This window comes from Chelon labrosus (assembly GCF_963514085.1).
Source record: "Chelon labrosus genome assembly, chromosome: 21".
NCBI lineage: Eukaryota > Metazoa > Chordata > Actinopteri > Mugiliformes > Mugilidae > Chelon > Chelon labrosus.
Window position 1 is genome coordinate 9,838,209 of NC_140354.1, and position 25,054 is coordinate 9,863,262.

Here is a 25,054-nt window from a genome sequence, read left to right on the forward strand (position 1 = left end):
AGCGGGGGAGATAAGGCGAGCTTTCTTTACTTGAGCAAAGACCACATCAGGGATTTGGTATTCAGTTTAGAGCGAGATAATCAAGACGCCGACGGAGCGTCTGCCATTTCTTACAAGGAGGGGAAAAAAAGGTGACAGCCTCTCGCAAACTGCCTTCGACAGCAGTTTTTAAATCACAATACAAACAAAGACACTGCTGCTCAATATTATCTTTTGTTTTCCAGCTCGCGTTCTTATGCCTTCTTTGGAATTTTTCACATTCCCGAGCTTTGCTTTCAGAAATTCCAGTCTCTCCATCTCGGGCTCTTTCTCCCTCTCTGTTCACATTTGCATTAAACTAATCTATAGAAAACTTTTCAGACTATAAGCCATCATGCCCACGTGACCGCATAATCACCTCTCGCTGCCACAGCGATGGCCTACGGCAAGCCTGTCAGGACTCATATAAGCGGGTCTGGCACCGCGTGTGCCTGTCAGTCATCGCTCTTGAACGCGTGCAGCAGACATCGTGAACTCAACACAGGAACTCGGTGTGCATGTGTCACAGGTACTGCAGCTCACCACATCAGAGCGAGAAAGGCCTCTTCCTGAGCACTACTGCACAGACAGCCCTTTGTCTGCTGCATGTCCTGTATTGTCCCCCCCCCCGCCCCCCCCCCAACACCCGTCTCTGATGCATGCAAGGTCCTGTTGTCTCTGCACCGTGTGGGGCAGGAATGTATTAGATGACGCCCCTGCACTAATACAACAATTGTGTTTGGGAAAGAGAAGGGATTCTTGTTATTTCACGTGCGCGCACGAATCCTGCACAAAACGATGCACAAACGATGCACAAACACACGCATGTGTCTGTCAGATGAAAACCTTCTCTGGAGTCGTAGTGGAAGGCTTCATGTTCTTTTGAGGTATTAAAATGATTGCAGTTTTGAACCGTGCAAATAAACAGATGGTCTTAGACAACTTGTTAAATTTATAAGCCATATTAAGATGCACGATCACTTTAAAAAAAAACAAGCAATTTACAACAATTTATTTCACAGTGAAACTGAGCGAAACATTAAGTAATAAATGATCCTTTTAGCGAGAGACAGGCGAGTTTTATGTTCAGTTTTTATTCAAGCTGCGCAGTGATCTAAACTGAAAGTGAGCTAAATTTGGTTGGAAAGTGAAAGTTCCTATGTGATATACATACACTCACTTGGAAGTTCATTAGGTACACTAGTGAAACAATGCTTTCTAATATAACAGCGATGCACTTAATCTGAGCTTCACGTACGTTCTGGTATTCAGCTTTCATCTAAAACAGCTGACGGAGCCGCTGATTCAACTCCGTTTTCACTTTGGAGGCTGCGATTTTGTTGTACCGACACGTGTTTCTATTCGTTTGACAAGCTAATTTCAGTCGGTGGGCCTGGCTAAATGACTGAAACGCATTTGTGTTTAGTTCAATCCTGTTTAACGGCACCACACACTACATCCTCCATAACGATCAAGCGGTTGAATCGACACCTTTCTGGTGCAGCGTCAACACAAACTGAACATTATGACAGTCATGAAATAGGATTTAGTGCAGGACTGTTGAATTAGAATGCATTAATTTTCACTAGGGTACCTAATGAACTGGCAAGTGAGTGTATCTCAATTTGATGAGCCTTTCATTATGGAGTGTGTGTGTTTTCAAAGAACTATTATAGTATTAGTGCATTAAAACCAGCGTTAGAGCCAACATGGAGTCCTGTCCATACTGACTGTAATATAGTTCCAGTGATGGAGGCAGTGGTCTTGGTTTTGGCTTGACCCTCGAGTATGAGCCTTACAAAATCTTTTAGTACAAGAACTCTAGAGGATACCCATTTGATTAGTCTAAGTCAGACTTGACCTGCCTGTTATCCGGAAATACCTTCATGCCACATAATTTTATATAAATGTGGTCAACTCCACAGAAGTGTATAGTAAGTAGTCAAAAAGAAGGCTTAAAGGGGAACTACTGTTTTTTACAACCTGGATATTTCTGGCATATAATATGATCGTTTACTCACCCATATAACTTTGGTGTCATTTTTAGTCCTTCGGAAGATATTTAGATCCAGCGAAGCGCCGCGTATATCCATATAGTGGGAGTGACTGGGGCACCGAAATGCAGCCTCTAAATAACGCATTATCTGCCGGGAAACTCGTTCATTTCAGCAATATTTCGTTATGATACGCTAGTGCTATTCCCCGTTGAGTCCAGAGTTTCGTGGCAGAAAATGCGTTATTTAGAGGCTGCATTTCGGTGCCCCAGTCACTCCCACTATATGGATATATGCGGCGCTTCACTGGAGCTAGATATCTTCCGAAGTCAAGTCAAGTTACACGGGTGAGTAAACGATCATATTATATGCCAGAAATAAGGTCCAGGTTGTAAAAAACAGTAGTTCCCCTTTAACATTAGGTGACGCAGTAAATTTTAGGCTACAGTATTTTTCAGACCGAAAGTTGCGCGGTCGATGGGAAGATAATACGAAGGTAAAGCCTTCTGTTAACTTTGGGTGAACTTCGAACTGCAGTCTGTTACATTAAAACTGAATTAGGAGCAGATCTATATTCTTGAGTGGTGTGAAGAGGTGGATCCATTAAACAGCACCCAATGCATATGCAAACATGTATTTAAAGTATGTTCAGTATACAGGCTCAGAAAATATACGTATACGTAACTACATATCAGCATGAAACAAACCTGATGTGACAGGTGATTTGTTACCATCTGAGGTGTTGTACTTTAAAACCTAAAGCACAAGAGCTTTCAAAGAATTACTCTACAGGTTATTGGATGAACCATCTGTCCGTCATTATCTGGGCTAACCTCCACCATCAATGTGACATTGTAGGACATTGCAGAAGACAAAACACCAGATTCTGTTGCATGAGGAGCCTTGAAGGCTAGCAAGCACTGTAGTCAACTTTTAGCACACAAAAAGGCACTGTTGAGGTACCTTTATTCCAAACTGACAGCAAAGAACTATAGACTGTGACACCACCTCACATTAACTCATGTGTCTGGACTGAAAAAAAATGTTGCGCTTGAACAAACCACAAAGACCAACAGCCTGCGGGCACATACGTTCTGCACATGCACGAGAGGAAATACATCCCCACACCAGCAGTAGTCTTCCTTCAAACGGGGAAACCGGAAGAGCTGCTATGAACAGGGAAGCTAGGAAGGAGTCCTCTGAATCTTGCTGATCAGTTGGTCTAGAGTTTATTAATTCCAGATGATTGTTGTGTTGTGAAAACACTCCTGTACTTGAATGTCGAGATCAGACGAACATTCGTGCCCTTCCAACTTTCGTTTATTTCCATCACTTCTGTTTCTCTTCACGTTTGCCGGGCTGTCAGTCAGAGAGATCTCTCAGACGGACTCAACTGACTGCTTCAGCCGGCGGTTCAGCGTGCTAAATTTAGCTGAAAATCCTCGACGGGGGTCTGACAGGCGCCAGTGTACACGCCACCAAAGCTAGGGCCATGGACACTCACAGATGGCCCCGACACAAGCGAACGGCTGACCGCCAGATTGAATCGTCACGGCCTTTGAGAGGGACCCTCGTCACACCCAAAACAAAAAGCCATAGCTGCAAGTAGTTCCTCACAGGGCGCTGATTGGTCCACATCTCTGTGGATCAGCCTCGAGCGAAGAGCTTGAAACCCAGCAATATGGATTTTTGCGTGATCTCATGATTTCATGAATCACAAAAATCCAGCTACACTATGTGACTTTAACTTCTGAAAGAAAACTTTAGCCATTCAAACTAATTTAAAACACCAACATGAACCCGTCTTCCAAAAACAGAGCAGCTACATTTTGAGATATGTTTTTTTGCTACTTCAAGAAACAACTTTCCTAAATGACTTAACCCCCACCTTAAAACTAAACCAGGCATCTGTCTTACCAACTTACTGAGCGATATGAATACGTTTGGATTAATTGTTGGAGCCTTATGTAAAGAGAATATAAACAACCAGGGTCTCTGGAGAAGCCTGATTCAGCAAAGCTTAAGATAATTCACCAGCTTCTTCTTTGTCAGGCATAAGACGCATGCAGAAGATTGCCTCGCTTACACCCAGCGCCCCGCGTGTTCCAATTCGATATGGCTCCTCCGTGATATATCTCTCTTGTCTTCGTGTGATGGTTATTTAAAGGGAGCCCCATGGATTTTCTCCCCCGCACAACATAATAGCAAATCAATAGCGCAGGCCATATGGGCAGAGCGGGGGCATTTCATAGAGCGGTCTAACGGATGGGAGACCAAATTGAACCGGAGCCTCGGCAAAAAAGGGAATAAATGGCTTTTAAAACTGCATTATAAAAATAAATGTTTAATCATTCTTGCCATTTGTGGAGATGAATGCGTAATACTTCGTGATCGCTGTGGCATATGTTTTGAGAGATTTGCCTCCTGAAATTCGAAATGACATTTAAGTAAGTAAGTCAGCCACTTTTGTGCGTCTGTAATTAGTGTGCGTCAGAACACATGAGAACTAGGCTGCTGAGTGTGCTGATGTACCTGAAAGGCCGCTATGGTGTCTGTACACGTGATTATGCGTGTTTTTCCGATAACAAGGCGTGTCCGCCATGAGACAGCTGACATCATGCTCTGAGCCAGTGGAACGGTTTTTCCACTGACAGTTTTATGGAGTGTGTTTGTGTGTAGGACGGTTGTTGTCATGACTTACGGACTGGACAGGAGTTTCCTTCTGGGCCAGAAGACAGGACTGGTCATTCAGAGCAATGCCGTTCAGGGTGGAGGGGCAGGAAGCCTGAAATCAAAGAAGAGGTAATCGAATGTCCACAAACCACCAACTATGACAAAGACACAGTGAGAAAGGAGACAGCTGTGAAAAGACAAGATGCCCAGAGGTCCTCTGTGTTAACACTTTCCATTCTGTCAGTCGGAGCCTCTACCATTATCTGGCCCTTATCTGCGCCGCAGCTCACAATCCCTCAGTGACTCACCGCGGCCTGATGTGCGGCAAACCTGGATTTGCAGGAGGAGGGGAGGGCTGAGGATCGACAGCAAATCTTGCTTAATCATTCCGATAGCCGCTGGGTGTGAATGAAGGATGTGGATGCTGCGGGTGGGAAACGAGGGAGTTACGCTACATTTCCAGATATGATGACAGCTGAAGTAACACTTTGTGACTGTACAGCTTTACCCCGCACTCCCACACTGACAAAGGGGAGGTTGTCTTGCTTTAGTACAGGGCTGGAGAGCCCTTGACATTGGCAAAGCTCTCGCCAAACTCCTCGGGTCACGGCCGGCGCTTGTTTTAAAGAGCCCCTTTTGTCTTTGTTCCGCCTGAGAAGCCCCCGGGTGACTAACAAGCTGTCAGCGTGATCCTTTTTTTTTTTTCTCCGCTTTTTTTTTTTTTTTTTACAGATCAAACCTAATGAACCTCTGATTTCTGTTTGCATTGATTTGCGAGAATGAAAATGGAAAACATGAAGCATTCCCGGACGTGAAAACAAAACCCACCCTTGAGCACGTACCCACACACACGCGCGCACACACACAAAAAAAAGAAAAACGCACAATTTCTCACACAAACACACACTTCACTGGCTGATCTGAGTGTAATTTCATAGACGAGAATTGTCTCGTTTTGCCATACCACAGATCGCGGGGTGTGCTTCACACCTCTGCAAAAAAAAAAAAAACTCCACACAAACTATGTACGTGTGAGTGTGAATGTGTTACACACATGACATGTGATGAGGCTAATTTCATACATACCGCACACAGACACACAGAAGTACATTCTGATGCTAAAAGTGAATTATGGAAGAGGTCACCGCTTCATTGGCTTTTCTCGGGCGCCAAGACAAACTCAATTCTGCAGATGCCGCGTTGCCTGGGCTCTCAGAGTCTATCAGAGCAGTGGACGACGGAAAGAGCCGGGGGGGGGGGGGGGGGCTTCATTCGGGAGGTGTGATGCTAATCTAACGCTTTTGGGCTTTAAAGTGAGGACAGTAGCTGAACTCACACCTCCCCGCCTTCCAGCTGAATCTGATTTGTCACTTATGCATGCATATAAACTTGCTCAAAGGGGCCGGCCGACGTGCGACTTTTTTCCGCCATATGCATTGTGTCTCAGGAGACAGAATGATCCGGCACACGTGCAATTGCAGCTTCAGACCGCTTCTTCAGGACCACTTTTATAGTCACCATTAAGTCCGTTTCTGTTAAAGTGATTATTCTGATACACAATTTCCATCATCTATACCCAAGTTGAAACCCAACTTTTCACTCGTGTCTTCTACCCCTCCATCAGACAGCGCAGCTGCAGCACTGGCACCAATGAACGGCCAATTTCAAGAAAAGATTGACAGCAAAGGGGCTGATTAAGCAACGATGACGCCTCAGACACACGACCCAGAATTTTACCGCGAAAGTATCGATAGAAACGGCCGCATGAGCGATTGCATCAGCCGGATTATTGATGCGTGCGCAGTGGAGAGGGTGTAATTAAATAGCCCCCTGTGTGCGCTCAGGTCACCCTGATGGCTATCAGCAATAAACAAGAGTCGGACGGAGAGGGGATTGAGATCAATGCGAGGGTGTCGGGTTTCAAAAGTGGAAATTGCGGCTTGTGCGCATGAGCTGAGTATGAGTTAACTGGATCATAATCTATGATGAAATGTCAGTTTAAAAAAAAAAAAAAAAACAACTGAAAGAAATCACAAAATGTTGAATGCTGATGATTAGCTCTTCATATGAACTAATTTTCCGTCGTGTTTTCAGGTCACACGAGGGTCCAGGTCTTTTTCCCCCTGGGCCCGTACGGTGACCTCTTCCATCATCTGCAGCAGAGGATGACTTTGATACCTATTTCAGCGCCTCATCTCATCCGTCTCCCGCGTCGCTCCATTGTCTGAGGCCGCATTTAAATGACAGTGATACATGCGGCACATTACAAAGACAAAAGGTCGACAAGGCCCATTTTTGCTCGCATAAAAAGCGTGACAAGACCATGCCGCCGCCGCTCGGCCTCATAATGCTGCATAAGAGAAAAAAATAATTTAATAAATAAAAATTCACGGGAGCAGGGAATTTATCGGGAACAACTGAAACGGCAGCATCCAGAGACTTAGCCGGCTGAGGTGTGCGCAAGGATCCCATTAAAATGCACTACAGAAAATGAGATTTGGGGCAGCCCTGTGAAAAACCATGCGTGTAATCATCTCTCTTCCCCTCTCAGTTTATCTGCGAAGGATTTGGAGGGGGCTTTGGTTCCCCACCCTCTTTGCCCCACAACCTCCCCCTCGCACATTAATATTCATAGAGAAGATTCTCTCCTTGCTGTCTGTTGCCGCCTGTAGCCCACAGACTTGGCTTATTAGGCATCTTAAATATGGCTAGCAGAGTTGCTGCTGGGAAAAAAAGCTATCACAATTTTCATGGACTGCCTGTGCAGACTGATAGCGTCAAGGCGTTACATGGCACAAAGTCATGTCATGAACCCGCGGGTTGTTTCCGTAACTGTCAACTGTTTGTGCGTCCTCATTATCAGTAAAACTTGTGACGCGCGGGTTAATTTGTCTGTTGCAAATTTGTTGCCATGTGCTGAGAAACAGCAGGTTGACAGTTCAGTGCTGCAGCGTGAGTTCACACGGCGACTGGTTGGTCCTGCGGCTTGTTTTGGTCAAAGCCACCACAGCGGTGAGTCAGAGTGAAAGAGATCGCTCCACTTCGCGCTTCCTGCCTTGGTTCACGATGAACATTAAAGAGAGAGAGAACAAGGTGACTCATGTCTCCCATGAATAACCTCAGTAATTACATGCTTAAAGTCATCTAGTCCACCTTGCAGATCTCTGAACAAGCTCCACGACGACGACGTATCAAATAGCCTTTCCTTCTCTCGGGGTCACTTTTTTCCAAACCACGCAAGTTAACGGTAAAAATGTTTTTATAAATAATTAATCTCAAAGTCTTGTCTCCTTTACTTCCATCCACATTTCTCTCCCTATTTCTTTTTCTCTGTTAGAGGATCAGGTGTGACAGAGACCAGATGTTGGCCTACATGCAAAGCATACATGATATTCAAAACCTCCAGCTGTTCCTCTCACACACACAAACAAATTCGTATCCCTATCACTGTGAGGACAACCCATTGACATAACGCTTACACCTAACCCCCTAACCCTCTAACTTTAGCGTTTCCCTAAAACTACACCTTAACAAGTTTTAATCCTTAAAAAGTTGTGGGGCCCAGCAGAATCGGTCTCCTCAACTTAAAAACAGCACCACACACACATAGTTCACAGTTCATACAATGTACGGTCTTATTCAACAAATACAGCAACTCTTCCATAAATTCTAAATATCCATACAAGTAATAATCTTCTGTTTTGCTGTCAGAAATAGGACAATTCAGCATTTATCACCGGGCTCATGCTTAAGGTGGTGGTGCAACATTTCACTGAGAAGTGTCTCTAATTTTTTTGCCCTTTCCATTTGCATACACGTGGCTGTAAACCCTTCTTGGTATTATGCAGTCCAGTACTACAACACCAATATCTAAAACCTCATTGCATATTATCTTTCTGTTACAGTGGAAAAAAGAATTACAAGCATCATAAAAGCGGACACTATGGCAAATGATTGCCTTTGCAGGTGCTATGTAACAGAGATTATTATGCACAATTAGCTTCAAACTTTTGCATTTTGCCCTCATTTCACGCTACAGATAGGCAGGAAACGCGCGGCGAAGGCAACAAAGTTCTCATGCAAAACCACAAGCCTCAGTGGCGCCTCAGTAATACAAATGTTTCTAAGTATACCAGAAGTAACACTTTGGTACAATGAATGTAACTGCATTAAGACTAATATAGAAAACCGTGGTGACTGCACAAGCTGACACAATGCTCAGTGCATTGTACAGGCAGACAAAGCCCAAGTCATAAACACACAGATATGTTTAAATGTCTAAAATGTTGGCCAAAGCCTCTGCAAACATTTGTCTGTGCCCTATCTGACACTCTTCTCCAGAATACACTTGAGAGAGTAGAGTGCAGTACTTTGTACTCCCTCTCTCTCTCCCTCAGCACTCTCCTCTTTCACATGTAAATGAGACTTTAATCTCCGCTGCTCTAATAGACAACCATGGCAACGGTGGCAAGCCTAATGAGGCAGAGGTGCAGGTTAAAATCTGCCTGCATGCTAGCACTACTCACACGATCAACAGTTTAAATAAACACCCACGGTACGGTTTCTCTCTTTCTATCACACACAGAGGTTCATACAAACAACAGACAATGCAGGCAGAGCATTCAAAAAATACACTGAAAACATGAATCAGGGAGAGGCAGGTGGCACCAGAACGAGGGGCAAGCACCTTAAGCCACAAACACACATGCAAATATTGCACGCATACACCTATCCACTGCTACACCGCCTGTTACTTTATCACTGTCGCTCACTGCTTTACTGTATTAACAGGACACCACTGTCCAGAAGCTCGCTCATTTTTTAACGTTTGCATGCTGAAGATTTAAAGCCTTTACAAACAATTGTTGTGCTGGCTATCACAAGGTCAACAGAACAATCAAATGTTGTGGACAGAAAGAACCAGTCAACTCAGCGATAAGAACCCACTAGGATATAGAATATATACGTACCCTGGAATAGAATAATATATTCTGGAATCTAGGAAATTTACATATTCTATTCTAGAAAAGAATAATTTAGTCTGGAATCAAGGATATGCACATACACTGTTCTTGAATAGAATAATTTAGTGTGGAATTGAGAATGTATACATATTTATTCTGGAACAGAATACAAATATGTTTTACCAATCCAATGAATTAAATAGACGAACCCTCATACCTGATTTTAAAATTGTTATGTTGTTACCATTCATTTTTCATCTTTAAAAATGCCCAAAAAAATTAGCATATGTCAATATTTTTCTGCTTTTTTTTAAATAAACACACAAAATTTTACAATTTTGCACAAAATTTTATGCCTTTATATGCCAGTGTTTGTGATGGCATCAAAAATTTCTCGTAAAAAAAACACAAAAATTATTTTCAATAATCTAAATGCAAAGTGGATTTTTCTTGGGGGGATTATTATAGCCTTGGATATGTCAATGATTAGTAGCAACATTGATTTTGATGGATTTTTTTTTGTTGTTGTTTGTAGTGTCAGATTTACAAAAATTGTTACCATTAAGAGATAAAAGTATCCTCTTAAATGCCATAAAATAGCATATGTTAATATTCTTTTCTGCTTTTTGTTTACATAAAATTTTTAATCAACTTCAGTCCTAATCATAAATACCAAATGTTGATTAATTACATAAGTTTGACCCTTTATATGTTAGTGTTTGTGGTGGTATCACAATGCCATTTAGGAGTCCAGGATCATTCTAGAAATAAAATATAAATACAACATATGATGTTGTTTATTTTCAACAAACAAATATTAAAAACAAATTCGGAACATGGCATGAAGAATGTTGTAGCGAGTGTCTGTGCGTGTGTGTTCATGTGTGTGAGTTACGTTCACTCTCACACACAGGAACTGCAGCAAAGGCACGTGTGAACTTTGCAAATGTCTTTTCTACACTTGCAGCAGATGCTGGTGGCCTTCCTTCGTTGCGCAGTGCACTGCATACACCGTCCCCTTTTGGAGGGACCTGGGTACCACTGTCCTCCCTTCGCTGTCGTGCTTCAGCCGCTCTGGCTGTGGAGCTTGGGTGCTTGGGGGAGCCGCTGTCTGCGCTGCATGTGCGGCGTGACCGATGCCATTTCCGGCTCCTCGAGGAAAATTCGATGCTTATATAGTTTTCTCTGGTTCCAGGTTGGATTCACAGCCATCCACAGCATGAAAGCGTTGAAGGCAATGAACAATGAACTGAAAAATGTAAACAGAAGCTGAAAAAGTGAACAGTGCATTATATGGAATATATATTCTTGACTCCTGTCAGCTGTTGAGGAGTCTGATGGCAGTGGGGAAGATGGACTTCTTCAGTCTCAAGGTCCTACATTTCACGCTCCTGTATATCCGTCCTGAGGGTAGGAGTGTGAACAATCCATGTTGGGGGTGGGTGGGGTACTTAGTGAGGGAAGCAGCTCTCCTGTGGACTCCGTGCTTATAGATTTTCTGCAGAGAGGGGAGTGGAGTCCTGGTGATCCACTCAGCAGTCTTCACCATTCTCTGCAGGCGTTTTCAGTCCACAGACTATTCTTCCTCATCACATCTGAATACATTATTAATTTTTTTTAATAAACTAAAGAAATATTGAATGATAAATACACTAAATGCATCTCAGATATGCACATAAATCCAGTAATAATAAAGTGTGTTTGTAATTGCACATACCTTATTCAAGTTGTCCACACCACCTTTACAGCTATTGTAGTCCAGTATTATTTTCAGCTTCTATTGGGCCTGGTTGCTAATGGCTGGGTCCCGGAGTACGGTGCTGAGCAGCAGGACATTTTTGCCACGCTTTGGAATGTAAGAGATGGCTGTGTGGGTTTTTGTGAAGCAGAAGGGGGAGGAATGGAGGTCCCTTTGCCTCATCTTGAGTAGAACCGGGGGAAGCTCTGGCTTGTTGCATCTTATTGTCCCAACCAAGCCCATCTTACGCTTTAACAACTCTTCCCCAAGTCCATATGACTTGGAAAAATTGGCACACGTCTCCGTATGCCCTGCCAGTCCTTCAGTCAGCTCCAGGACCTCAGCCCGTGTCAGGCTATCACTGAACTGCAGCTTGGAGGCTATTATTTCAAATTTGGTTCAGGACATGGTGGCTGGAAAGATGGTACACCCAAACTTTTCACTCCACGGGGTGCAGGTGCTATCATCCCATGAGCGGTAAACCCCGGCCAAAATGAGCAGGCCGAAGAACGCCTCCAGCTCTGTCTTGTCAATATCTCTCCAGGCTTGTATGGTGCATCTCCCCTGCAGGTCTGTCATAGTCAAGATGAGCTGGATAATATCATCAGTCATGAACAGATCCCAGCAGAATATCACCTGATCCATGATCCGGGCAATGGCATACCGTGTCGGTCCAGGAGGCAAACAGATGGAGTGTTTCGGAATGAGAGGCTGACCAGGAGACCTGTCGATTTTTGGACGTCCATTCTGGAGTTGCTGTCTCCTCACCCTCTTCGTTGACCTCCGAGCCGTCATCTGAGCTGTAGGGAGAACTGTATTGTATGGAGATCTCCCGTTCAGCGTCAGAGGTATCTTCCGGGGACAGGGAGTATGGAGACAAGGCTTTGCATCCTTGAAGCGACATGGCTTGTTCCAAGACTTGTAGTACGTTGAATCTACATCTCTTGGGGAATCTGTGCACCATGATAGATTCCTCAAGAGAATCTATATATAAAGGCTTAAACTTATTAAATGAATCAAACATTTGGTATTTATGATTAGGACTGAAGATGATTAAAACATTTAAAAAAAATATTAACATATGCTATTTTCATGGCATTTTTGAGGAGGACATTTTTGTCCCGTAATGGTAGCAATGTAACATTGTAATTACAATTAACTAATTACATAAAAATCAACGTGTTAAAAAAATTAACACATTTAATCGCAGTTTGCGTTCCAAACAACGAGGAACTTTTGTCAGTACACGATTTCCTGGTGCACCGATTACACTGATGCACATGTCAGAGCTCGGCTAATGGCTACCAAAATGGAGGAAAGCAGGTTGCTAGGACTGATAGAAGGAAAATTTTATTAAAAAAAAAAAAAAACTACCTGATGGAAGCCTTGATAAAAGCGGGGTTTTGTGCAAATTGTGCCAAAAAAAAGAGTTTGCATACCACTCTACGGTGCCATCTAAATGCAAAGTATGTTGCAGTGAGCACAGAAACCGCCGGAGCTGTTAGCACTAGCAGTCCTGGTCCGAGTACGGACAAGATGTGTCGGCAGCCCAAACTGTTTTTTTGTTTTGTTTTGTTTTTTTACCATTTAAAGTCAATACTATTCTGAAAAAGTACTTAAAGTACTTAAAATGGCACTTTAACTGTAGGTCTCTTCATTTTTGGCCTGGGATATTTTCTTTCTTTTTCTCTTCTCTTTGTTTTTTTACTGTTTTGAATTGAAATGCAATTAAATCCATTTTTCCAGACATTAAAAGATTTACAATATTCATGTCTCTGTCCATTATCTGAATCAGTCATCCACTAAAATCCATTTAAATTTAAAAAAGAAAAGAAAAGAAAAAAATATTACCATATGCTATTTTATGGCATTTTTGAAGAGGACGCTTTTGTCCCTTAATGGTAACAGTGTACCAATTATCAACCAAATACCATAGCAACAAGCATAACCAATGCTAAGTAATAAAAAATAAATAAATAAATAAAACTTGAAAAGAACACTTTTGTCTCTATCACTGCCAATAAGTATTTGCATATTTTATATATAAGAAGGTTAAAATGCCTATCTAGAATATATATATTTGAATCTAGAATATATACATCTGGATTATTACAAACACAGTAGGAACAGAGTAAAATACTGAAGAAGAGATATAAGAGTAAAGATAATGAAGAGAAAGAAAAGAAGAGAAAGGGGATTGTGCTGAGGGATGAATGAGGTTCGGGTGCAGAATATCAAAGTGGTGAGTGTTGCAACATTGCACATTTCTAGTGGCAGCAGACATGCCTGTGTATACTGTGTCCTACAGAAGCCTAATGGCCTAGTGGTAGAAACTGTCCAAGAAAATAATATTCAAACACATAGGTGACCTCAAAAACACTTAGTTTAGTCCACTGAAATGAAGACGTTGCATGTACACACCACCATTAAAGCTTTGAACACGCTAAAAGGCACTCGAGTAGCGCTCATTTCCATGCTAGTGGTACTGATGCTACAGCTCTCTGTTGACTGTAATTTACAGCCATATTAAATCCATTAGACCAACATGTGTTTTCAGGATAGTTCTGCCCACAGACATGTTATTTAGCATGCTGCAGCTCCCAACCTCAGGCGCGCACACACACATGCGTAGTCAGTATAGAAGAATGTGGGGGATGAGTGTGTGTGTTGCATGGGGGCGACACTAAAAGAGCAGTGTGTTGCAGTTATTTCATGAAAAGAGCTTTGTCATCCTTCAGATCCTGTTCTACTGCTTGATTGTGGGACATTATGCTTTTAACTTCAGAAAATTCCTGATTGTCAAAGATAACCCGTCTCACACGCACACATGAACACATGTTTTGATGGCTTTACTTGTGTGATTGACATTATACATCCTTAAGATTACCCTGACATAAGACTCATTCTAAACCAAACCCTAAAACATAACCCTCATAGAGTGTGTCAAAAATCTAGGATTATACAAAGTGTCCTCACCCCAAAGACTAAAACTTACACTATGGTCCTCACAATGACTGCTGTACAAACACACACACCTGAGATGTATCTGGAATGAGAAACGGTATGTACTGTACTGGACAAGACAGCGACTACAACATAGGTTACAAACTGTGATGCGGGAACACGGGATATCACTGAGAAACAAACAAACATACTAATTCTAACATTCTTTGGCGGTTTCACTTGGTTTTGAACACAATGGTGACGAGGTGCATGCAAAAAATGTGATCACGTTTTTTTTTTTGTTTGTTTGTTTTTTTGTGGCTTTAGTCCAAGGATTTATCTCCCCAGAATGATTTCATTTAGTTATTTATTTAGCGATTATTTCACGACACCCCTTTAAAATAATATGTGTTTGCATATTTTACACAAAAGAAGGTTAAAGCAATGACATATCTTCTCAATTCTCGTTGCCCCCATCAACCGCACTGCAGCAAATGACCCGTGAAATGTTTGCCTGTATGTGTTTGTGCAAATTTGCACAAAGTGAAACCTGTCACGTTTGCGAGAGCTCCTCTTTTTTTTGTTTCCCGCATCCACAAAGGGAGCAGATGCTGACATGTCCCCGCAACACCTTTCATTGTAATTATTCTGTGTACACCGACACAGTGCTATCACCTCACACAGGGGTCTGTTGCTACGCCGGCCTAATTAGCAATTAACAGTCATATAGTCATGAAAACACTGTCTGTTGAGATTCACAGGGGGATTCAGGCTGCAAATAAGAAAAGAAAGAAAAACCTGAACAAAATATAAGTGTTAGGATCTTTTTTCCCCCCCAATAATGCATTCAGAACATGATGACTAATGATTTGCATGTTAATAAAGAAGCTACAGTTTACATTGACATGAACCTTTTGTTTCAGCAGAAAGGCGTGGGCAGATGAATGACAGAACACATTCCATCTTTCTTTCTTTGGCGCGGTGTTATTTTTGCCCTGAGGCCCAACACAATTAACACCCACTGCCAACTGGTAGGTCGTGTGTGTGTGTGTTTGTTGTGTGTGCACATGCATGTTGTGTCTGCTTTAGATACATGAACTCTAATTTGTGGAAAAAAATAAAAATACAGTTTTTTTTTCTGGCAAAATGTTTTGCCACGATTACGGATCCGCATCCGCAGACTCGACACCGGGGACTGCTCTTTGATTTTCAGCATTTCCGGCATCTCCTGATTAATCGCTCTCGTGATGTTAATTTCTCAGTAAATGGAAAAATAAACATGCGGTAAAGCTTTGTTTAATTTGGCCCAAAAAGAGGAACGATTAGAGCGACACACACACGCACAAGTGCACAAACAGGTTCCGCTTGCCATACAGCATCTGTTAAGAAAAACACAAATCAAATGTGTGATAGAGATTGATCACCCCGAAGCAAATCAATGGCGTTGGGTTAAATATTTCTTCAGAGGTAATATAACAGTAAAGCTTATTAATGTATCACTACTGCCTGTGTGTTTGTGTGGTGTAAATGAAATATGAGTGGGTAATCACAGGCCGGGAATTCTTCCGGCGGTCGGACAGGCAGGTCGGTATGCTGCGCAGAGGAATGCGGAACCTGGAAAGCCAAAACAACTCAGTACTGGAATGAGGAAAAAAAAAAACGGCTAAGGACGCGAGGAGGGCCTTGGAGGACAGGAGCGAGGGAGAGAAAAAAAGGAGTGGCCAACAAGTGGAGGAGTAGAAGGAGGAAATGGAAGACTGTAATGGAAACATTCCCAGCCTCCAATCAAGGAAATGTGGCATAGGTTGAACAATACCAGCCTTGCTTTGAGCACGTAACGCTTTTCAGGAAGTAAAATATGCTGTTTACTTGTTGTTTATTATGAGGCTCTAAAATCCTTTCATAAAAGGGGGTTTATCACCACAGTCACTCTTATTCTCCTCCCTCTCCCTGTCTCAAACCTCATCCATGCTATAGCCTCCCGTGCCTCATCCAGAATCGCTCTAAACCCGTGTAAATAAGGAAATGCTCCCATTTCGATGCACACCGGAGAAGAAAGGATGCATGAAAAGATGTGTGAGCCCTGTAACACAATACAATTCAGAGGTGTGGAAATCTCTCCTCCTTAATCCAGAAATCAGTGCTGTGGAAAGAGGGATTTGGGGCTGTCACTGCTAAGCTCCTTGTCCCCGGTGTATTATTGGAGCTGTGGCATGGAGGAGAAACACTAGGAGGGTGACGCCGTCGCTCGCCGCGCTGCAAACAGGTTTCCGAAAGTAGGAATCTTGACGCACGCGACCGTCGAGGAGCCCTCACTGCTGAGGCACAATGTTGAGATGTATATACAGTTTACGACGGCGTCTGGCGGAGGAAAACGTGCGTGCCGAATGCAAATGAGCGTAATTATTTATTAGCAGTTTCACACTTTTCCAGCTCAAAAGCAGCGGAAAGGTGACGCGCATCCCCTAAGACACTCACATCCAGACAGAGCTAAACTGTCTGTTGTTAATTAGCTGAGAGATGTGCTCACATGTATTTGGTAAATATTGCCGTGAATTGGCACATTGGTTCAATTATTAAGTACATTTTTGGATAAGTAAATCAAAAATATTCTGGTAATGGGTAAGAATTTTGGAAACAACAAAAGAAATAGAGCACGGTGGATTCAGGCATGCAGGAGCAATACATAAGACACGAGCAATGTTAGGGAGGTGAGTGGGTCGCAGCTCCAGCCCTGTTCTATTCATAGACCCAGCCGATAACAGGTTGACTTCTCTGGGAAAGCAGCAGGCAGGGAGGTGGGGGAGGGGGAAGGTGATAGAGTAGAGACAAAGGGAGGGCGCATGAAATTTTACCTGTCGGAAAAAAAAAAAGGAGCAAAGCCGAGGAAGAGAGGATGTTTTAGGGTTAAAGCGAAGGGATAAAAGAGAGGATAATGAGGCATCTGTTGAAAAAAAAAAAAAAAAAGGAAGCATCCTTCCGCCCACACGCACCTGCACTGCAGGCGCATGATATTTTCAAACGTGACTGCTGGTGACAGAGGTGGAGAAAAGAGGGATTTCCGTGCTATAAAGGGTTGAACGAGACGGAGGAAATGGAAAAGACCCGTTTGGGCGAAGGGCTGCCTGGAAACGCGATATTCCGCCTGTTCCATCCCTCCCTAACTTATGAAGAAACATGAGAGCGAGGCTGAGCAAGGACAGCGACGATATGCAGCTGCACAGATGGGCAACAACACGTGAAAACAGACTCATGCAGCAGCGGCAGTTGGTCTGGTGTGATTCATGTCATGTGACGGTGCCCCGTCCGTCTGCGGCAGAACTGTCACACACGTTCTAAATCTGTAATGAAAAACAGGGACTGAAAATAGAAACGGCACGTAGGTGATATACTGGTCCGAGCTGACATAAAGGCCTTCTGCCGCTCTAACGTTGCGCGTATGGCATCGTCTGTTTTCCCGTCCGCCCTTTCACTGTGTCCGTTAGAAGATTACGCATCGTTTTCGCAGTCACACACGGTGTCATAAAGACTGCAGATACGTGTTCATGGGTATCGTGGTCATTTTCATTTATTCAAATTGGCCCAGAAATGAGATAGAATCCAAGCCTGGAAAAAAAAAGGCGCTGCAACACTCGGCTCTCTTTGTCCACCTGACACAAGTTCCCTGAAAGCTGCAGCCTCATCAAGTAACAAATAATTATACAGAGTTTGGATTGAGATGTCAACGGTGGGACTAAACATCTTGGTGCAGCAACAGCGGTCTCTTTGACCAAGAACAACTGCTTTGGTTATTGAGTGTTTTGTTTCAGACACTAGTGAGATTCAGGAAGTCCAGTTTTAATTTCAGATCTAAAGACATTTATCCAATGAAAAATTACAGGTTTATCTTATCTTATCTTATCTTATCTTATCTTATCTTTCGTGGCAACGATTCCAGGGCACGCCCAAGAAATACTGCGTTCAAAACCTGCACTTGAGCACACTTGTCTGAACCGACAGATAATGGCGTTGTTCCGCATTCTGCTAATGCGAGGCTGGGTTCATCTTTTTTTAGCCACGCACTCCAGGTTTTTCAGGCTGGGCTACTGTTAGATGAGCTGATGCCTCACCAGTCAGCACTTGACTGGATTACCTGCAAAGTGACATGAAACCAGATCTGCCAATTTTGCAGGGGAGTTTGTCCGGACTTGATTAAATCACACGCTCGCTTGTATCCAGGCAACACAATAGTCTGAAAGGCGTATGCCGCAATAAAAACTGTTCCAGTAGGGAGGACCTTGTGACTCCGGAAAGTTATTACAGCGGTAGCTATTTTATCTTTTGTTGTGATGATCTCAAGGTACAATCTAGAAATACCATGGTCACGTTAGGCTTAGACTCAGACTTAGATAAACTTTATTGATCCACAAAGGAAAGCGCGTGGTCACAGTAGATTAGTTGCACATAAAAAAAAAAACACTCTTAAGAAACACAAGTAAGATAAAATAAAAATAGTGTAAGCAAAACATTTACAGAATTAGCATATGAACATGTGTACAAGAAACAGAGACGGAAAAATATATATTATATACATAGGAATGATAGTAAGGTGCAATAGCGTCCATCAACATGAATAACATGAAGTTATCTGTTACAGGAAGGTGAGTTGTTGTACAGCTGGACTGAGAAGGGTATGAAAGAGGTCCTGTAGTGTTCACTGAGGGATCTGTTGGAGAATGACCTCCTCTGCCCCTATATTGCCTGGTGTAGTGGATGAGCCGGATTGTCCATGATGGAGAGTGGTTTTTCCGGTTTGTCTCCTGTCCCTCACTGGGACAAAGGTCTCCAACTCATTGCCAATAACATGACCAGCCTTTCGGATCATTTTGTCGATCCTACTTGTGTCATTTTTGCTGGTGCTGCTCCCCCAACATACCACAACCTGCTGTTGTTAACACCTGAGTAAGTTAATGCAGCAAAGAGATAGCCTGTTTCAATGAGGACAGTTAGGAGGCGGAGTCAAGAGGCACAACAGCACGTTGCAAGAAACGTGCTCTTGAACATATCTAATAGGTCAAAGTTTAAAGGTCTGCATTCTGGGAATGTCAAGCTGGGTTAAGCTTTTAAGCTAGGCGGCCTGGATTTTTTAATTTTTTTTGCAATCTAGGCTACTGTTGGATGTATAACCCTAACCCTAACCCTAACCCTAAACCCTTAACCCAAATCTGCTGATTTGGAAAAGAAGTTCTCCTCACTTGACCCAATCACTCAATTACCTTTTGTTGTGAGCTGCTTTCCTGCCTATCGCATGCGCCCCTCCCGCCTCCTTCGAGGAGCCTTGCCAACCTCGCCGAGCACGCCGATGCCAACAGAAATGGCCTCCTCTAATTTAGCTGGACCGGCTACATTCCTCGCCTAAAACAAAGCGGTTGCTGTTCACCATATTAAGGCCGATCTTGCAACAGATACCAGCTCCACGTTGAAATGGACTCTAATCCCTCTTTTCATGCCGGCCTCTTGGTCCGCGTCCAGTCGTACCAGAACTGACAATTGAACCGCCTCGGGGGGCACATGCACTCTCATTTTTAGCGGCTTTAGCGATAATAGTGAGAATCCCTTTCATAAATAACACGTTTCATTATATGTAAAATCTCAAAGGGGAAATGGGAGGATAGAGATGAAATGTAATTAAAAACAGGTAAAGAAACAACAAGCAATAGGAAAAATATGTTGGCTAGTAGTAACTTAATATCACGCAAATTAGGCTGATGTGTTTTTTGGATTGAGACTTGTATTTATTGCCATGTACACTGATCAGGCATAAGATTATGACCAGTAAACGACATCTTGTGACAATGCAACGTTCTGCTGGGAAACTTTTGGACCTGGCATTCATGTGGATGTTACTTAGACATGTAGCACCCACCTAGACAAGCCCAGGCACCCCCACCTCATAGTAATGACACTCAAAAACGGTTTACGAACAACTCGGAAAAACAAGACCTGGCCTCCAAATTCACAAGATCCCAAAGTGATCTGTGGGATGCGCTGGAACAAGCCCGATCCAAAGAGGCCCCTCCCCTCAACCCATAGGACCCAAAGCCCCCCACTTACAACATCCTGTTGCCAGACACCACAGGACACCCTCAGAAGGCCCATGTCCATTCTCTGATGAGTCAGAGCTGTTTTGGAGGGACAAGGAGGACCTACACAACATTAGGAAGGTGGTCATAATGTTATGCCTGATTGTTGTATGCTCACAATGAGTTTGTCATGATGACTGATGCAATGAACATAAGTCCAATGTGCATTCAGGCGTTCAAAGGGTGGGTTATATGTGCACAAAGACTTAAGACCTGGAGGATTAGAGTGGATTCTCCAACTAATGACCGCACATTTGTTTATTTTCTCCCCGTGTTCATGCTCACGCCCTTCTTCTATTGACTCTTATTTCTCTTATTCACACGACACACTTTCCTTTCCTTTCCCTTCCTGCGTCGTCCTCTCACTCTCTGCCTGAGCCTGCCCTGACCCAGACGTCTGTTCCCCGTCTGAGCTCCTGCCAGATTCCTGCAAGGGGAGGAATGCGCGAGAGGGCCTCACCGAGCCGCAATTAACATTTCGTCAGTGCCGTGCCCACACCTATGCAGGGCCGCTTGATGACGGCATATTCATGAAAAGCAAATATTTGCGCGGGGAAGCTGTCTCCCAGCGACCGCTGAGAGGAAAAGGAGGATAATTGAAAGGAGCTCGCGGCACTTTAGAGAAGAAGAAGAAGGAGGAGAGAAAAAAAAAAGGGAGAGTTGAGATAAATGGAGGGCTGGGCTTTAGAGAGGCTGGTGGTAGTGAGAGGATACCCTGCGAAGAGTGTGTAGTGACAGGAGAAAACCCTCTCTACGGGGGACAGCAGCACATGCTGAGAGGACACCAGCAAGAGAGAGAGAGAAAAAAAAAAGGGAAGAAAGGTAAGAAAGGGGAGGGAGGTGACAGGTACACTGAGATTTATTTCCTTTTTTTTTTAGCACATTGAGAATTAGAGGTATGTTTAAAATAGAGACGGAGATTTTTACAGCAACAAAGGAGGCAGAGAAGGAGGCGAAGGCATGATACACTGACGGTTTTCCAAGAGGAGCAGACTGCATTCTGTACTCCATTTCCCCAAAGAACATCCCTCCCTACTGCTGCCCCCAGCTGGGAGTGCGCACACATGCACACACACACACACACACACACACACACACACACACACACAAACACACACACATCAAGCCCGGCTGTCTGGTTGGGGGAAGGGAACGCCGAGATGCAGGGAGATGGAGAGGGATAGTGATGGAGAGGGGAAGAGAGGAGAGCGGCGGAGAAGGATGCAACAAGGAGGGGAGGGTCGGAAAGACAGGGAGGAAGAAAGATGGAAATAGGAGGGAGGCAAAAAGCAGAATGTGCCATTTGGAAAAATAGGAGGAGGAGGGAAAAAAATAAAAACAAAAACTATGCCGCACACACAGCAGCATGTCTCCGTGTGAATCTCCAACGCGCTGCAAATCACCCACCTGACTCAGCACACCATTCTGCTCACAGCACACCTCTCCATTCACCAGCCACGCTCTCTTTTAGCCGCCACCGCACACACAAAATTCCAACAAGATCCCCCCGCAGAGAAGTAATTCACTAGTCAATAACGTGGCACACACACAACGCCACCCCCCTACCCCCTTCAAGACGCACATGCACCATCCCCCTTTTTTCGAGCGCGCACGTTCACACACTCGCAGATATATGTACATGTGCACACACGCAGACCTAAGCGAGACAGCTGGAGCTATCAAAACCAAAGCCTGGGAGAGCCAGCTTTCTTCAGATGGATTTGAGAAGTGGGCTTTACCGTATCATCTGCCAGCACGCTGCTGGGAATGAGACGTCACATTCATAACAGCCTACTGCCTTATAAGGCAATTATCTTTTTCTCTCTCCCCCTCCCCTCTCTCTCTTTCTCTTTCTATCTGTCTCTCTCTCTCTCTCTCTCTCCTTCGGTGGGGGGAGGGATGAGTGGTTTCAATTATGGGCGACAAAGACCAAATTAGGCACCTGGCAATTTCAATATGGCCTCTTTATCTGCATTAAGTTGATAGGATGTGGTTTTGATGGGGAGGTAATGTGGTTGTCTCATGGATGAACGCATGCGTTCGCCTGCACAGCGGCAAACGAATTGCTTTTGAATTCATTAACAACAACACCAGAGCAAAAACGTCGCTCTTGTTGTGAATCTTTCAGAAAAATGACGGGAGATATAAAAAGATGTTCTTTTTTTTTTCTCTCTCTCTCTCTCTTTTCTTATCAGGGAAAGCAAACACCGCACATTCCGCCGTCACACAAAGGCCGCGATCGATGCGTCAATGGCGGCTTTGAGGGCACGTTGAGACTTTACCCTGATTGACTACTTCGCGATCGATAGCAGCTGATTAGCGGGCTGGAGAAACTTGCTGGGGGTGTCTGCTCCGCCGCTGTCGTCGCGGACATAGACCACAACAAACACGAATGAAGGAGCTCCAGGCAGCTTCAGGACAATAGGTCATTGGTTCAAATCTCCTCCACGTCCATGGCCTCATCCTTCCACCACGCCGCGGGCTCACTTTTACTACGGCATGTTGAAATGCACAGAATGAATTCCTTGTACGTTAAAATACACTCTCCAGCCACTTCATTAAGTACACTAGGGAAAACAAATGCATTCTAATAAAGTGCTGTACCAAATCTCCCTTCTTGGCCATTATGAGTGGAAGAAAGGTGGTGAATCAACTGTATAATAATTATGGAGGATGTAGTTTGTGGTGCTGTTAAACAGAATTGAATTAAACACAAAGGTTTTTTATTTTTATTTTATTATTTTAGTAGCCCAGCCCATCGACTACAATGGGGTTACTAAAATAACATTGTGTCGGTACCACACAATACAATTCAATAATAATTCTAACCTCCAAAATGAATCAACGGCTCTGTTATTTTAAACAAATGCTGAACACTATACCCTCCATGAAGCTAAGATTTAGTGCATTTTACAGTTTTTGATTTTTTTTAAACCTTTAAAGTGACCTCTCATTTATCATCAGAGGTTGCTATGGGAGCTGTCATCTTTCTGACAGCGTGACCCACACGTGAGGCATTTCATTGTTGTAACGAATGTAATTAATCGCATATTGTGGGTCCGGCCTTTATTGAAACGGCCTTTCACTTAATCCACCCGCAGAGGCGACTGACACCACATTTGATCACCCCGTGTCAAGGCTGGAAAAATCAACCCTTCATCTGGCATGAGTGCACACTCAACCGTCCCCTTTTTTATTTCCATCTCCATGTATGGTAGCTGCGAGGGGACCGGCTCAGCGCTCACTGCTCCGCTCGGTCTCTGCGCCTTCCTCTCCGGCAGCTCAGCGCCTGCACGGCTCTAATCCACTGAGCTGCTGAGGAAGGAGTGCTGACGGTGCCCTTTTCCAGCGACTATCCCCTAATCCAGCTGGCTGCGGGTCTGGGAGAATAATCCAGGATTAGGAACTCTTCCCCGCGGAGCGACCATGGGGTCCCTTGTGGGGGCCCCCCGTCACAGTCAGCTGTGCCTGAGGCGCTGTGCCTTTCACATCGTGAGAGAACATAACAGCAACCCCCCCCCCCCTTACAAAAAAACAGGCAGCAAACAGTGTCTGATTGGGATTGAATTGCTTCAAACCTCGCCTAGTCACCCTGAAGGGAGGTGCGGCGCTTATTGGAGATGAATAATGGTAAAGAAGGATAATGGTGGATAGGCCTTGTGGCGTTACAAGTGCTTTTCATTGGAAGTAACAAAGATTTGGATTCAAAACTGGGAGGAACTGAGCCCCCAACGAAGTACTTTGTCAGCGCTAGATACACTCTAATCGACGCACTGTTGGAAATGGCAGCCATTCTCTCAAAGTGCACGTGTTCCCGCCTCAGCTTTCCTTACCAGAAGGAGATGAGCGTTATTACCGCGACACCTGCGCAGCCAAGACGCCGAAAACGATGTGAAAAACGTGATTCGTCAAAAAGGGGGCCGTGAGTCAGCCACGGTTATGACACACCTCTCAGGCCTGAGTCACACCAAAACACAAATAAATGACGCATAAGAACGCAACAGTCGGAGCGGTGCACAGTTCAGGGTGATTAAAAAGCGCACAAGCCACCGAGACTCTCAAAACGGTAATAGGGAGCGACAAATTATTCATGGCGCACACCGAGACTGAACCAACACATGAGAGGTATCGCTATCCTCTGACTAAGGCGAGGCGTCTCAGAGCCGCGGTCATCCACACATGTAGTCGACCACCGCCACAGACCAGGACGAGTTCCATGTTAAAAACCAGGAGACTTCTTTAAAATGATCACTAATTAAGGGGAAAGGCAGTTTTTTTTTTTCTTTATCATCATCCTCTTTTTGTGAATCAATAATTCACAGCCATGAACCTCTACGGAGGCAATTAAATACCACTAAATGATACAGGAGAATTTTTCTTGCGGGTCAATACAAGATTTGTACTCCAGTCACCCGATTAAGGATTGATCCGAAGCTCACGCTGAGGCAGAGAGAGAGAGACAGAGAGAGAGAGACAGAGAGAGAGAAGGAGAGTCGGGACACAGAGTACTGTTACTGTGGCTATCCAGTCAGTGATCAACAGGCTTCTCTTTTTTTTTTTCCTTTTTCCATTTGTACATGTGACGTCTTCCCTTGGCACGCA